The sequence below is a fragment of the Staurois parvus genome, unplaced genomic scaffold, assembly GCF_062004578.1.
Source record: "Staurois parvus isolate SC_StPar_1 unplaced genomic scaffold, SC_StPar_1.0 ptg000056l, whole genome shotgun sequence".
Taxonomy (NCBI): Eukaryota; Metazoa; Chordata; class Amphibia; order Anura; family Ranidae; genus Staurois; species Staurois parvus.
The window spans coordinates 4,097,598-4,112,845 of record NW_028317852.1 but is presented as its reverse complement, the minus strand read 5'-3'; positions in this window follow the sequence as shown (position 1 = coordinate 4,112,845).

The window sequence follows — 15,248 nt, the reverse complement described above, 5'->3', positions numbered from 1 at the left end:
ATGTAAGGTTGGAGTTAGCTCCCATATAAATACAGCTGTGGGTGAGGCCCAGTTAGTCTAGCATATGGGAACACCCCAGAGCTCTGAGATGTGATCCTAAACAGAGCTGATCTAAAGGGCCCTTTGCAGGGCTGAATTCCCAGGTGAGTGGGAATGTGCATTAACAGGTGTCCCATTAGGACAGCCCTTTGGAGCAACACACAGAAATTGCAGTATTTTGTGTATTCCCGCATTGCACAGTTGTGAACTGGGAGTTATAGCAGAAGGGGCAATGCAGCCAACATAAGGCATACTGACCTGGCCAGCTGCCACCATATGCCTTACATCAGAGGCAGTAAGAGAGTTAAAGTAAAACTATAGGCAACTTTAGGCACTTTTTTTTCATTTTGGATAGAGTAAGGAAGGGTTTTAACCCCTGTCAGTGTTTTTTTATTTTTTGCAATCTGTGTCCCATGGGGGAAATTTACCTTCACTTCCTGTCCCATAGCCAAATCATGAAGTGAGAGAAAATGTAAATTAAGGGAATCCATCAAGGTCTGCTAGGTCACCAGAACTAGTGTCCCATTGCAAGATTTCCCCTTTATTACTGTTCTTGGGACTACCTAAAATTTGGGTGTTCTAATCCTTCTCCCTCACTATCCAAAACTAAAAAAGAAGTTTTGCCCTTAGTCTCCATTCACACTTACAACTCTAAAGTCTCATGATTTCCAGTGAGACTTTGAAGTGCGACTTTGAGTGCGACTTTGATCCAACTTTACACTCTCTGGCAAAAAGTTGCATTAAAGTAGTGCAAGAACCTTTAAAAAGTTGCTGCTACTTTAGGTCGCATAAATCCAAACAGGTGCCATTAGAAACAATGGGCTGCGACTTGTCATGCGCCTTTGTGTCCAAAGTCACATAACAAGTTGCACAACTGTGAATGGAACCTTAGTTATACTTCAAAAGGTTTCAGTGTGGCCAGATGTTCTGTCAAAAACTTTATGCTATCTATTTAAAAATGTGGCCATTGTCAGGGTCTGCAAAGTAAAATGCATGGTCCTTTTGTAGAGTAGCCTCCCTGGCGGTATTCCCAAGTGTAGCTCGGGGTAAAGTTTCAGTCCCACAAGCGGTAACCCCGAGCTACACTCGGGCTTACCATGAGGCGCTGCTCCGGGATCCCTCGATCACTTACCTTGTCCTACGCTCCCACGATGTCCCTCCTGCAGTGTCCCCTGTAATGTCCTCCGGCGGATGCCAGCATTTGTCTTCTAGGTTCCGTCCCCTGCGACGTCGCGACGTACGGGGTACGGAACAGCGGGAAATTTGAAAATGACAAAAAGTGACATTCACTAAAATCACATAGTAAAACATTACTGTATCAATTTGTCCCTAGTGCTTTGTCCTGTGCCCTGCCTGCATTTTTACTGTTCTTTGTGCCTGGAAACTGAGAAAAGTCCATGGCGTCCAAAAAGCGTCCCTTTAGGTCAAAAGCGGTTTTAGACCAGCTAGAGAACAGCGATAGTAAATTAGAACTACTTGCAGAACTGAGTGATAATGATTCGTGGGGAAATTCGTCATCGGACACTGAAAACGATTTTGCGACTTTGCTCAGTGATGTGCGAACTTGGCGCTCTATTTCAAATTTAAGTGTTTTTGGTTTGATTATATTATTGAATTAAATTTTTTATTATTATATTATTTTTTATGATTATTTATTAAATTATAATTTATGATTTCGTGTTTCAAGTTTTATCATACCCGGGATGTTTACTAGACTCTTGTTCGGACAGATTTCAGTGAGTTATTCCTAAAAATTACAGGCCTACAATAAAAAAAATACATATTTCCATGCAAAAAAATTTACCGCTTTGAGCACAGAAATATGGACATAATCAGACCGATAGGGAGGTTAATGAAAAGTTTTTCTTATTGTCTGCTTTTTTTCTGTTCTGCAGTGGGTGTATCTAGGTGTATGGAATGTGCCAACTCTGTATAGATCAAAAACAAAAAATGTCAAACCACTGCTAAATGGACTACCATGGAGAACCCAACATAAACACTAAATTATTTTTATCAAAATATAGTTATCTCACAACCAAAAGGTCAAAAACACCTCTTTATTACATACACTAATAAGCATTCAAACATACTGTGGTACTAAACAACCAGTACCATGTATCATGGAATGTTTATATCCCTATTTGTGTAAAAAGAGGTGTTTTTTATTTTTTTTGGCTGTGAGTTAATTCTATTTTGATGAAAAAACATTTGACTTGTTTTTTTTTCGGGTTCTTTGTGGTAGCTTATTTAGTGGTGGTTTGACATTTTTTTTGTTTTTGGTTTATGCCGGGTTCTCCGTGGTGGCCCATTTAATGGTTTTTTTTTTTTTTGGTCTATATAGTTTTGAGCCAATGGGGACTTAACCAATTAACTAACTAAATAAGGGGACTTGTAAGCCTATCTGGCTGTTTTTGTTTGAATGTGTCAATTCTCTGCTGACCCAACAAAGGACTGAAACTTAATTTGTAAACTAGCAAATTTGAGCAAAATATGTGTCTTTCTATGTTTGAGACTCAGTTTTGGGGAGCCTATTACTGTCACACTAATATCATGACATTTTTATTATGCTCTGCTTGATTTGAAGTTCCAAAGACAGCGAAGTGCAAAGCAATGAAAATGAACATCCAAATACTTTTATCAGAATGACAGTTGCTACTCTCACACTTATAGGCCCGTTTCATAGGGGCATTCTGATTAGGTCAACCTATCAGATCAGGTCAATCCTATCAGATGTTTTAGCTCCTGCATAAGTGTGACTGTTTATTTACCTCTTAAAAAAACAAAAAAATATTTAAACAGGGCACAGGGAGCTGGGCACTGCCATGGGGATGTGTACTAATGCAAAAACAGTTCAGCAAAGCTAAAGTATGTTCATGCAGCTTAAAGGACAACATTTAAAATACACATTTAAAATGTAACACCTATAGTTATGCTTATAAGCTTACCTGTAGCTAAAAATATAAAAAATGACTTTACTACTGCTTTAAAAAGTCCTTTATAATTATACCTTTGACCTCACCAGTGCCTTTCTCTTGCCAAGGAAAAATCACAATAAGGAAGTGCCAAGGACTACTGCGTCTTTGGGGTGTATTAGTGGTGACCAAATGCTTTCCAGTTCCTCCCTGTAATTAGATTTCTTATTGCATAATTGTTTAATTGAAAAGGTTCCAAATGCTGTATGACTAATAAGGATGTGTGGGGGAAAAAAAGCAGAAGCTGTGGGGGGGGAAGTAAGCTTAATCAGCATGAAGTATGACAAAAAAACAGCTTTTATTCATCATGACAACAGCACAAATCTAACAAAGACTATCACAATCTTTAATGTGTTTAATGCACCTCCTTACCCTAGATTTTTCTTATTTTTTTTAAGATCATATTTTTTTAAGAATGTTACAATATAATGTACAGTCTTTTGACAAGAGCACATTGTATTCAAGTAGCTTTCTTCTGTACAATAAGTGCAAAATTACGATCTGTTAGGCCTTGTACTCGGCATATGAATTTATGCTGCCAGAAGCTGTCCGAAAAATATGGCTCTAATCCAACAGTTTTTCACTTGCCTTTAGACGCATTTATACTAGTTTACATGTGTATGGCATTTAGAAGTGTTTGCGTGTCAACTCATTCTATTGGCTAGAATATTTAAGTGGTTCTAAAGGCAGGTGTCTTACCTTATTGCATTCTCTGATATAATTTGCCCACACCCGTGCAAAGAAAACAGTGCTCAAAATATGTAAAAATTAAATAAAGTGACAAAAAAGAAAGCTGCTCATCATCAGATTTACAACTAAGTCCAGCAAAAAAAAAACACCTCAAGGTTTGACCGTGCTTTCAGAAACTTTTTCAGAAAAAATTGTGTTCTCAAATATGCTAAAATCAGTGAAAAATTATAAATACAGGAATAAGTTATCCATATAATGCAAACGTGGTGCTCAGTGCAAATCACACTCCACACAAAAAGTGGTGAATCTATGACACCATAAATGTGCTCTTCCTCTCCACCAACTAGAAACACACCACACTCATCAGAAACTATTGACCTCTTTAATTTAAAAGGAAATCAAAACACGCTTTGTTTTGTACCAACTGGTAATTTCCCACATATGGATGTTAGCCTCCAATCGGTCTATAATCCATTTCCTTATATGTCTTGTACATGCTGATAAATAAGTGACCAATACACCTTAGTACCGCCCCTTGGCTTTTAAGAGACTTAATGGCATATCCCATTCACATAGAAAGAGAGTTAAGGGAGCCTCTCAAAGGATAAATGCACTTACATACAGTTGCAAGAAAACGTATGTGAACCCCTTGGGATTATGTGGAGTTTTGCATGAATTGGGCATAAAATGTGCTCTGAACGTCATCTAAGTCACAACAATAGAAGAACACAGACTGCTGAACATAATACTACACAAACATTAGATGTTGCCATGGTTTAATTGTACATAACATGTAAACATTCACAGTGCAGGGAGGAAAAAGTATGTGAACCTTTGAACTTAATAAATGGTTGACCCTCCTTTGGCAGCAATAACCTCAACCAAACGTTTCCTGTAGTTGCAGATCAGACCTGCACAATGATCTGGAGTAATTTTGGACCACTCCTCTTCACAAAACTGTTTCAGTGTAGCAATATTCTTGGGATGTCTGGTGTGAATCGCTCTCTTAAGGTCATGCCAAAGCATTTCAATCGGGTTGAGGTCAGGACTCTGACTGGGCCACTCTAGAAGGCGTATTCTGTGCTGTTGCAGCCTGTTAAGGACTGACTGGCGGTAGCCTCTAGCGACCCACAGGCCGGAATCCCTTAGGGCGCAGACTCTAAGCCTCAGTCTGCTGTTTCACCAGAGCCCCTGATGGTGGGGATGGACTTGAAGCAGCCGGAGACCAGGTTGAGACCCCTGAGTTCAACCAGCTGTGGTAGAGCTGGATTTGCCAGTGGTAGGTAACAAGTGAAAGCCAAATGTTCACCTGAACATCCCACCAACTGGTTGTCTATTAGAGTGCAAAAATATCGTCCTCCGAGAGAAAGGTCCCTTTTTCCTTTTCTCTAGTGATTTTTGCTGCCCTTTCTCAAATTCTTTGGGGGCCAGACTAGGTTTAACAGTTCCAATGCCCTAGGAGAGCCCCCTTCAGTGTAGTCCTCAGTCACCCCCAAAACTCAGGCATTTAGTGAATTTATCACACAGGCATCAGATACAAGGATTTAAATGTCCTGTCGCCCACGGCCCACAGCAACTCACCATCTCCCTCCGAGCTGACTATTGCAGGCTGTTCAGACCCTGTTAGCTCTTCAGCTTAAGCTGTAACCGCTGAGCCAGACTTGCTTGGACACTTGAGGGGGAACTCTAATTATTCACGGGGAACTGGGGGGTCTCCAGGTCTTTGTTTCTTGGCACCTGGGGGATCCCTCCAGAGCCCTATCTCCTCTTCATCTGCGGAAGCCACACAGCACTCCCAGACCTTTAAGGCTTGACACCTATCACCTGCCACATGTTACATGGGGGGGAGTGTTCAGTCACCTGTACACTCCCAGCCACCACCTCCTGCTCCCAGCCAGCCAGGGACCCGGGAATCCTTTGCACTGTGTGACCGCTGCTGACCACCAACGGTCCAGTTGCTCCGGAAGCCTGAACTCCACAGGGGGCCTCCAACTCAGCCCGCTACAACGAGGAACACCCGACCACCGTGACGCCACGGCCACCCCAATTCCACATCCACAGGACTCTAGGGCAACGGGTGTTTCTTCATTGACCTGTTACATGGGTGGCGGTTACCAGGAGCGCAGACCGCTTACAACACCATGTTCAGGTTCCTCCCCCTTGACATACTTCATTTTTTAAAATATTTGTTCACACAGGTATGTTGTACCAAAAACTGACACAAGCCTACGAGCAAATTGCTTCAGATTTGGAAATTGTTCAGGCTGCAAAGATTTATAAAATTCGTTCAAATTTCCTTCTTTATATTTGTCTTTCAGCATGTCATCTGATTGTATGTCAATGATTTCCAATTGAAAATGACTTGGGAGTGTTTCAACAATGCAGTCAAATGGATTTTGAAACCGTTTTATTTCATAGGCTTTCGCCTTGAGATCAGAAAAGCACTCCTGGAATTTTTTTTGTAACTCCTGAATGATTTCAGTTGCAAATGAAGAAGTAAAATCTGTTTCACTTTTCTCATTAAATTTTTCACATGGGAAATGAATCAAATTACGAACTTTCACTTGCCCTTCAAATAGCATCCGTTTTGCCCTGAATGACTTGACATGCACAAATAGGTCACAAATCAAATTTGTTTCACCTTGCAATTTCAGATTCAGATGATTCATATGGTCTGTCAAATTTGTAAAAAATGCCAATTTCCAAAGCCAGTCAATTTTTGATAAAAGTGGTTCGGGTCGAACCCAGATGCTGGACCTAGCCCGAGGTAGTGAACTGGACTGTGGCGAGTTTGCAGGAGAGGGCCCGGGAACTAGGCTTCCCTGAAAGAGGCCTATCCAAGGAGGAGCTGGTCACCACAATCGAGGAAGCCAGCCCTCGAGGGGCTGACAGCTTGGATGCCAATCAACTAGAGAGAACACCCTGCATCAGACAACCTAAGCCCCAGGAGCCCCTGGAATGAGGAGGAGATGACAATCCTGGGCCCTGGGGCCACTTTGGACGACAGGCGGGAGGCTATCCAGAGGGCCCACGAGAGGGAAACCCTAAGAGGCATCATAGGACGAGATTCCCTCCCCAGCCCAAGACCCCTTGGGCCTGACCCTCCAAGGGTGACTCGTAAATATTTCAAGCCCTTTAGTAAAGCTGCAGGAGATGAGGAGAGGTTCTTCCAGGACTTCAAACATTTATACCAGCTACTGGAAGTGCCCCGTGTGGACCAGGTGCACCACCTGGTAGCCCTGCTGGAAGGGGGCCCTGCTGCTGCATACCGAACAAGGACTCACAATGGAATCGAGACTATAATAGGGTCAAACGACTGTGTTTTATTACTATGCTGTGACCCCGGAAACCTACAGTGTTCAGTTTTGAGACTTGTCCTGTCTGTGATACTTTTTTTATTTGCACTAACATACAATTTTAAGGACAAGCTTTTAGGGTATGTCCCCTTCTTCAAGGTCCAAGCAGGGGACGGAGGCACGTCAGGCTGGGCAGGGGACGGAGGCACGTCAGGCTGGGCAGCGGACGGAGGCACGTCAGGCTGGGCAGCGGACGGAGGCACATCAGGCTGGGCAGCGGACGGAGGCACGTCAGGCTGGGCAGCTGGCACCGGGCCGTCAGGCGGGGCAGCGGGCACCGGGCCGTCAGGCAGGGCAGCGGGCACCGGGCCGTCAGGCGAGGTAGCGGGCACCGGGCCGTCAGGCGAGGCAGCGGGCACCGAGTCATCTGGCAGAACAGCGGGTACCGAGTCATCTGGCAGAACAGCAGGCACCGGGTCAACTGGCACGACAGCGGGCACCGGGTCAACTGGCACGACAGCGGGCACCGGGTCAACTGGCACGACAGCGGGCACCAAGTCATCTGGCAGAACGGCGGGCACAAGTCATCTGGCAGAACAGCGGGCACCGAGTCACCAAGCTCGACAGCGGGCACCGGGTCAACTGGCAGAACAGCGGGCACCGAGTCATCTGGCAGAACAGTGTGCACCGAGTCACCAAGCTCGACAGCGGGCACCGGGTCAACTGGCATGACAGCGGGCACCGGGTCAACTGGCACGACAGCGGGCACCGAGTCATCTGGCAGAACCGCGGGTACGAGTCATCTGGCAGAACAGCGGGCACCGAGTCACCAAGCTCGACAGCGGGCACTGAGTCATCTGGCAGAACAGCGGGCACTGAGTCATCTGGCAGAACAGCGGGCACCGAGTCATCTGGCACGACAGCGGGCACTGAGTCATCTGGCTCGACAGCGGGCACCGAGTCAACTGGCACGACAGCAGGCACCGAGTCAACTGGCACGACAGCGGGCACCGAGTCATCTGGCACGACAGCGGGCACCGAGTCATCTGGCACGACAGCGGGCACCGAGTCACCAACCTCGACAGCGGGCACCGAGTCATCTGGCTGGATCGGGTCATCTGACTGGATCGGGTCATCTGGCTGGATCGGGTCATCAGGCTGGATCGGGTCATCAGGCTGGGTAACGGGCACCAGGTCATCAAGCTGGATCGGATCATCAGGCTGGATCGGGTCATCAGGCTGGATCGGGTCATCAGGCCAGACCGGGTCATCAGGCTGGGTAGCGTACACTGGGTCATCAGGCATCAGGCTGAACAACGGAAGGCGGGTTCACAGACGGCAGGCTCACCGATTTACCCTGTGCTCTGCCTTCTGACTTACTCATTGCCTACCAGTCTGCTCTTCTGCTGTGTGCCCGGACCCACCCATTGAATACTAGTCTGCCTTCTGCTGTGTGCCCGGACTTATCCATTACCTACCAGTCTACCTTCTGCTGTGCGCCCGGACTTACTCAATGCCTACCAGTCTGTCTTCTGCTGTGTGCCTGGAGTTACTCATTGCCTACCAGTCTGTCTTATGCTGTGTGCCCCAACTTAACCAGTGCCTGCTAGTCTGCCCTTCTGCTGTGTGCCCGGACTTACTCATTGCCTACCTGTCTGTCTTCTGCTGTGTGCCCGGACTTACCCATTACCTACCAGTCTGCCTTCTTGTCAGGGTCCTGTCCACGGCAGAAGTTCTGGAAGATCTGGCATTTTTGCCAGTACTCTGCATGGCGCACGAAGTACACATCAGCCTCAGTTTGATGCCAGACAGCCTTTATAAGGAGGCTCATCACTTCCTCAAGTTGCTGGATGATCTCTAGCTGCCCGTGCCCTGTTCCTGTTTCCTGTGATTCTGACCTGTGATTTTCTGCTACTGACTCGGCTTGCTCCTGGACCTGTCTACTCTGCTTTACCCCTGATCTGACCTTGGCTTGGCTTACGGATACTCTCTCTCTCGCTCCTCTGTGTATGACCTCTGCTATCCCATCTGACTATGTCTGCTCTGATTCCCACTTGGTATCTGACCTTGGCTTGAACTGACTACCCAGTAAACATCTAAATCCTGGAAGGGCTTGCATACCACGCACAGGCACCTCCTGTCTGCAGACCTATCTCCGTGCACCAGCTGTGCTTCTGAGTGGACCACCAACCAGCACTCCTACAGGTAACCTGTGCAATTTTGTGCCAGACTCCCGCTGTACCACTCTCAGGGGAGTCCTGAACTTAGCCACAAGGGAAGCCCTCTGTCCATTGGCCTCCATCGCCAGGTACGTGATACTCCTGCTGTGCACCCAGACTTACTCATTGCCTACCAGTCTGCCTTCTGCTTTGCGCCTGGATTTACTCATTGCCTACCAGCCTGTCTTCTGCTGTGTGCCCGGACTTAACCAGTGCCTGCCAGTCTTTCTCCCTGTTGTGTGCTCCTTTTCGGGTGTCCTACCCTGTGGTACAGACTTAACTTTTGTTTGCCAAAACCTTCTCAAAATCTTTAAATAAAAGCCCTGTGTGCTCCACTGCTCTCCACGTGTGTTCTGTCCCACATACACTTCCGTCACAACCGCAAATGTGAAAAAAACGCAGCAGACCACTGCTAAACGCTAATACAAAAACACTAAAAAATGCTGAAAAACTCACGTTTTTAACATGACTTTACACAACTAACGTTACCAACATTATTAAAATGCCCAGTGTGTATGGATCCTTACTGTGCTGTGCATGCTTTGCACTGATGCCAATTCTTGTGTGACATTAAATTCACTGTCAACACCACAAATGAACACTAAAAGTTTTGATGTATCACACACATCAGTTGATTCAATCAAGTGCAAGAGAATGCACCTGCATATTCTTTGCCTTTTCTGCAATTTGATGAAGTTTATTGCATCCTATATCCTCAATTCTACGAGCAACAGTATTTGGTGCAAGACTTATCGCTTTGAAAAGATTTGCTTTTTCTGGGCATAACCTTTCCACTGCTTCCATGATACACTCCTTTATGAGATGCCTGTCAGTGAATGGCTTTCCTCTTTCAGCCATTGCTTAAGCTACTTTGTAACTGGCCCTGGTTAAAGCTTCATTTTCACTTTTTCTTTTGTGTAAATAGAGCTTTTTAGGAAAACAAATTGTGTTGCATTGATTGTAATTTTTCTGAACGCTGTGTTCCTGTGAATTTGGAATAACTTTGTTCATGTTTTGTCTCATGGTACCGACGCAAATTGTACTCCTTCAAAACTGCAACAGTTTTGTTGCATATGAGACACAAGGCTTTATCGCCTGTTTGTACAAAAAAAGTACTTTATGCTCCATTGTTCATTAAAAAGGCGGCACTCCCTGTCTACTTTTCCTTTCTTTATTCCTTACATACTTTACTGAAGGAGATATCTGAGCAAGGAAAGGATTTGAGATTTTACCCTTACATCAGAATCCAAATCAGAGTCCAGCATTACAACAAAGTTCCCCCTTAAATCACTGTCCCCATCAAAGTCCCTCTTTATATCGGTGTCCTCTTCAAGATGCTCCTTTACATCTGTGTCCCCATCAGAGCATTTCCACACATCTGTGTCCCCATCAGAGACTCCTTGCACATCTGTGTCTTCATCAGAGCCAAAAGCACATCTGTGTCCACATCAGTCTCCTTGCATGCCTGTGTCCCCATCAGAGAACCCTTGCACATCTGTGTCTCCATCAGAGCTGAAAGCACATCTGTGTCTCCATCAGAGCTTTCCACATATTCGTGTCTCCATCAGAGAACCCTTGCACATCTGTGTCTCCATCAGAGAACCCTTGCACATCTGTGTCTCCATCAGAGCCGAAAGCACATCTGTGTCTCCATCAGAGCTTTCCACACATTCATGTCTCCATCAGAGACTCCTTGCACATCCCTGTCCCCATCAGAGCCGAAAGCACATCCGTGTCCCCATCAGAGCCAAAAGCACATCCGTTTCCCCATAAGAGCTTTCCACACATTTGTGTCCCCATCAGAGTCTCTTTGCATGCCTGTGTCCCTATCAAAGAACCTTTGCACCTTTATTCGGTGGTGGACACACTTAGTGGCGTAATTCAGCCACTTATGGATACGTGTCATTACCCACTTTAACATGGGTGTTTTTGGAAGATTAGGTGTTTTAAAATACCATTTTGGACTATCTTTATTTCCTTTTAGGGAACATGCGTTGTTCCTGAATTTTCATTATATTTACGTTGGGACATTTAAGCACCATCACGCATCCGTTTGTGTGTTTGTCATTTTGGCACATTGATTCGCTTTTTATTATCTGCGTTTCATTTGTATGTGTACACATGCGTTTATTGTGGGGTTTTTTTGGTTTGTGATATATTGGTTCCTATTGGACTTTTTTATTTATATCATCACTTGGACCATATCAGGGTCCTTTTTAGGCACTTATATAGTCTATTTGGACTATTTTTGCACTTTTATAATATTTTTTGAAACTTATTGAGATCATTTCAATTTTCGTTTCAATTTTCAATTAGTGTGGTCACTGGAGTTTCATTCAATTTTATTTTTTGATCACATTTTTCCACGTATTCCTTTCTGATCACAGTTTATGTGTAGGAATCACAGCCCATAGGCTGCACCGAGGCCATTTATCCGGCCCACTGGCAGCGATGACACCAATGATGGAGCACTATTCCTCCCCCCACTGACACCAACAATGGAGCACTATTCCTCCCCCCACTGACACCAACGATGGGGCACTATTCCCCCCCCCCACTGACACCAACGATGGGGCACTATTCCTCCCCCCCACTGACACCAACGATGGGGCACTATTCCTCTCTCCCACTGACACCAACGATGGGGCACTATTCCTCCCCCCCCACTGACACCAACGATGGGGCACTATTCCTCCCCCCCCACTGACACCGATGGGGCACTATTCCACCCCCCCCCACTGACACCAACGATGGGGCACTATTCCACCCCCCACTGACACCAGCGATGGAACACTATTCCTTCCCCCACTGACACCAATGATGGGGTACTATCCCTCCCACTGACACCAATATTGGGGCACTATTCCCCCCCCCCCACTGACACCAATGACGGGGCACTATTCCCCCCCCACTGACACCAATGACGTACTATTCCTCCCACTGACACCAAAGATGGGGCACTATTCCTCCCCCCACTGACACCAATGATGGGAGACTATCCCCTTCCCCCACTGACAGGGCACTATTCCCCCCCCTACACTGACACCAAGGATGGGGCACTATTCCTCCCCCCACTGACACCAACGATGGGGCACTATTCCTCCCCCCACTAACACCAATGATGGGGCACTATTCCTCCCCCCACTGACACCAATGATGGGGCACTATTCCTCCCCCCACTGACACCAATGATAGGGCACTATCCCCTTCCCCCACTGACGGGGCACTATTCCCCCCCCCCCCCTACACTGACACCAAGGATGGGGCACTATTCCTCCCCCCACCGAGACCAACAATGGGGCACTATTCCTCCCCCCACTGACACCAATGATGGGGCACTATTCCTCCCCCCACTGACACCAATGTTGGGACACTATCCCCCCCCCCCACTGATGGGGCACTATTCCCCCCTACTGATACCAATGACGTACTATTCCTCCCACTGACACCAATGATGGGGCACAATTCCTCCCACTGACACCAATGATGGGGCACTTCCCCCCCCCCCTCCCCACACTGACACCAACGATGGGACACTATCCCCTTCCCCCACTGACACCAACGACGGGGCACTATTCCCCCCCATACTGACACCAACGATGGGGCACTAGTCCTCCCCCCGACACCAACGATGGGGCACTAGTCCTCCCCCCCGACACCAACGATGGGGCACTAGTCCTCCCCCCGACACCAACGATGGGGCACTAGTCCTCCCCCCGACACCAACGATGGGGCACTAGTCCTCCCCCCGACACCAACAATGGGGCACTATTCCTCCCACTGACACCAACGATGGGGCACTATTCCTCCCACTGACACCAATGATGGGACACTATCCCCCCCCCATCCCCCCCACACTGACACCAACGATGGGGCACTATTCCTCCCCCCACTGACACTAATGTTGGGGCACTATTCCTCCCCCCACTGACACGAATGTTGGGGCACTATTCCTCCCCCCACTGACACAAATGTTGGGGCACTATTCCTCCCCCCACTGACACAAATGTTGGGGCACTATTCCTCCCCCCACTGACACCAATGATGGGACACTATTCCCCCCCCCCCATCCCCCCCACACTGACACCAACGATGGGGCACTATTCCTCCCCCCACTGACACTAATGTTGGGGCACTATTCCTCCCCCCACTGACACCAATGATGGGGTACTATTCCTCCCACTGACACCAATGATGGGGCACTATTCCTCCCACTGACACCAATGATGGGGCACTATTCCTCCCACTGACACCAATGATGGGGCACTATTTCGCTCCATAATGTCTGTGCGTCTTATGGAGTGGCTGGCCCAGTATTCCCGCCGCCGTTGTATGTCCTCAGTCTCTGGTCATCTACTGTACTGTGTCCGCATTTGTTCATAGTTTTTTTTTTTTTAACTATAGTCCGGCCCTCCAACGGTCTGAGGGACAGTGAACTGGCCCCGTTTAAAAAGTTTGAGGACCCCTGGTCTACAGTTACTTTGTTTTTGTGTTGTGTCACTTATATGCACAGTTTATATGTTTTATGTATATTTTATGAGTTTGGTTTGGCGTTAGTGCTACATAATTTTTTTCTTCAATTTGCTCTATGGGTATATGATTGGATGTTGGCAGCTGCACTCACTTTAGAGATTTAGTGTTTAGGTAGAAGCGCAGGAGGTTTTTACATTTAGTCAATGTAGCTGGACTATTTGCTTTACGTAAAGCAGCTTGAAGTTATTCTTAGTTCTCTTTTGGAGTTTCTATTACTAAATACATATTTCATAAGACATTTTGCCATGCACAAACAAAAATGTTGCTCTCAATTTCTCTCATGTGACCATTGAGGACTTTTTTGCATTTCTTATAAATTTAGATTGAGTGCCTTACAAAGTCTGAAAGCTATCCAAAATTCATCCATACCAAACTGGGTTTATGCCCGGTAAATCCACCTCCATGAATAGGGTCCCTAGCCATACGTTTTAGACAATTCCCTTTATTTCCAGGTATTACTATGGACAACACCACTGACAAACTTGGACTTTATAGAGATGGCATTATCCCTTACATGTCAGACTCTATGGTTTCCTTAGATGCGGCTATGCACATAACTGACCATTTTGGTACCTTCTCCGGTTACAGATAAACTAGCCTTAACCACTTGCCGACCGCAGATAGCCGAATGACAACTTCACCGTGGTTGGCCAGTTCTGCGAAGGCATCATGTGATGTCCCAGAATGCCCTACGGACACAGCTGATCACGTGATGTGGTAAGGCCAATCGCAGCTTATTTTTACCATGTGATCAGCTGTGTCCAATGACACAGCAGATCACCGGTAAATGCAGTTGCTGGTTATCGGCTGCACTTTCCTCACACTGTCACAGCGTGAGGAAAGTACTGCAGATAACCGGCAATTGTCAGGATGGATTGACACCGATCATCAGGGCACTGATGATCAGTGCTGAGCAGTGCCACCCACCTGTGTCCAGCAGTGCCACCTCATCAACACATCAGTGAAGGAGAAAAAAAAAATTACCCGTTTGCAAAATGTTATAATAGAAACAAAAGAAAAAAACTTTAAAAAAAATGGTTTGCTTTTTTTGTTTATAGCACAAAAAATAAAAACACCCAGCGGCAAGTAAATACCACCAAAAGAAAGACCTATTTGTGTGAAAAAAATGTATAAAAATTCATGTGGATCTAGTGTTGCATGACTGCACAATTATCAAAGTGCGACAGCACTGAAAGCTGAAAATTGGCCTGGGCACGAAGGAGGTATAAGTAGGCAAGTGGTTAATGCCCCCTATGTCCCCAGCTATTAGACTCCACTGTTTCAGTGTCATCACTACAAGTAGTCTCAAATTTTAAATATATAAGACCGGTGACACAGCTTTAGAAGCTAAATGTGTCTCCCCTTTTGAAACTTGTACAATAAAAATCAACTATATGGGCTAAACTTCCATTATTTGTAGCAGTCTGAATTAACTTACTTAAGATGGTTCTCCTGCCCAAGTGTTTATATATTCTTAAGCACTCACCCATCACTGTGCC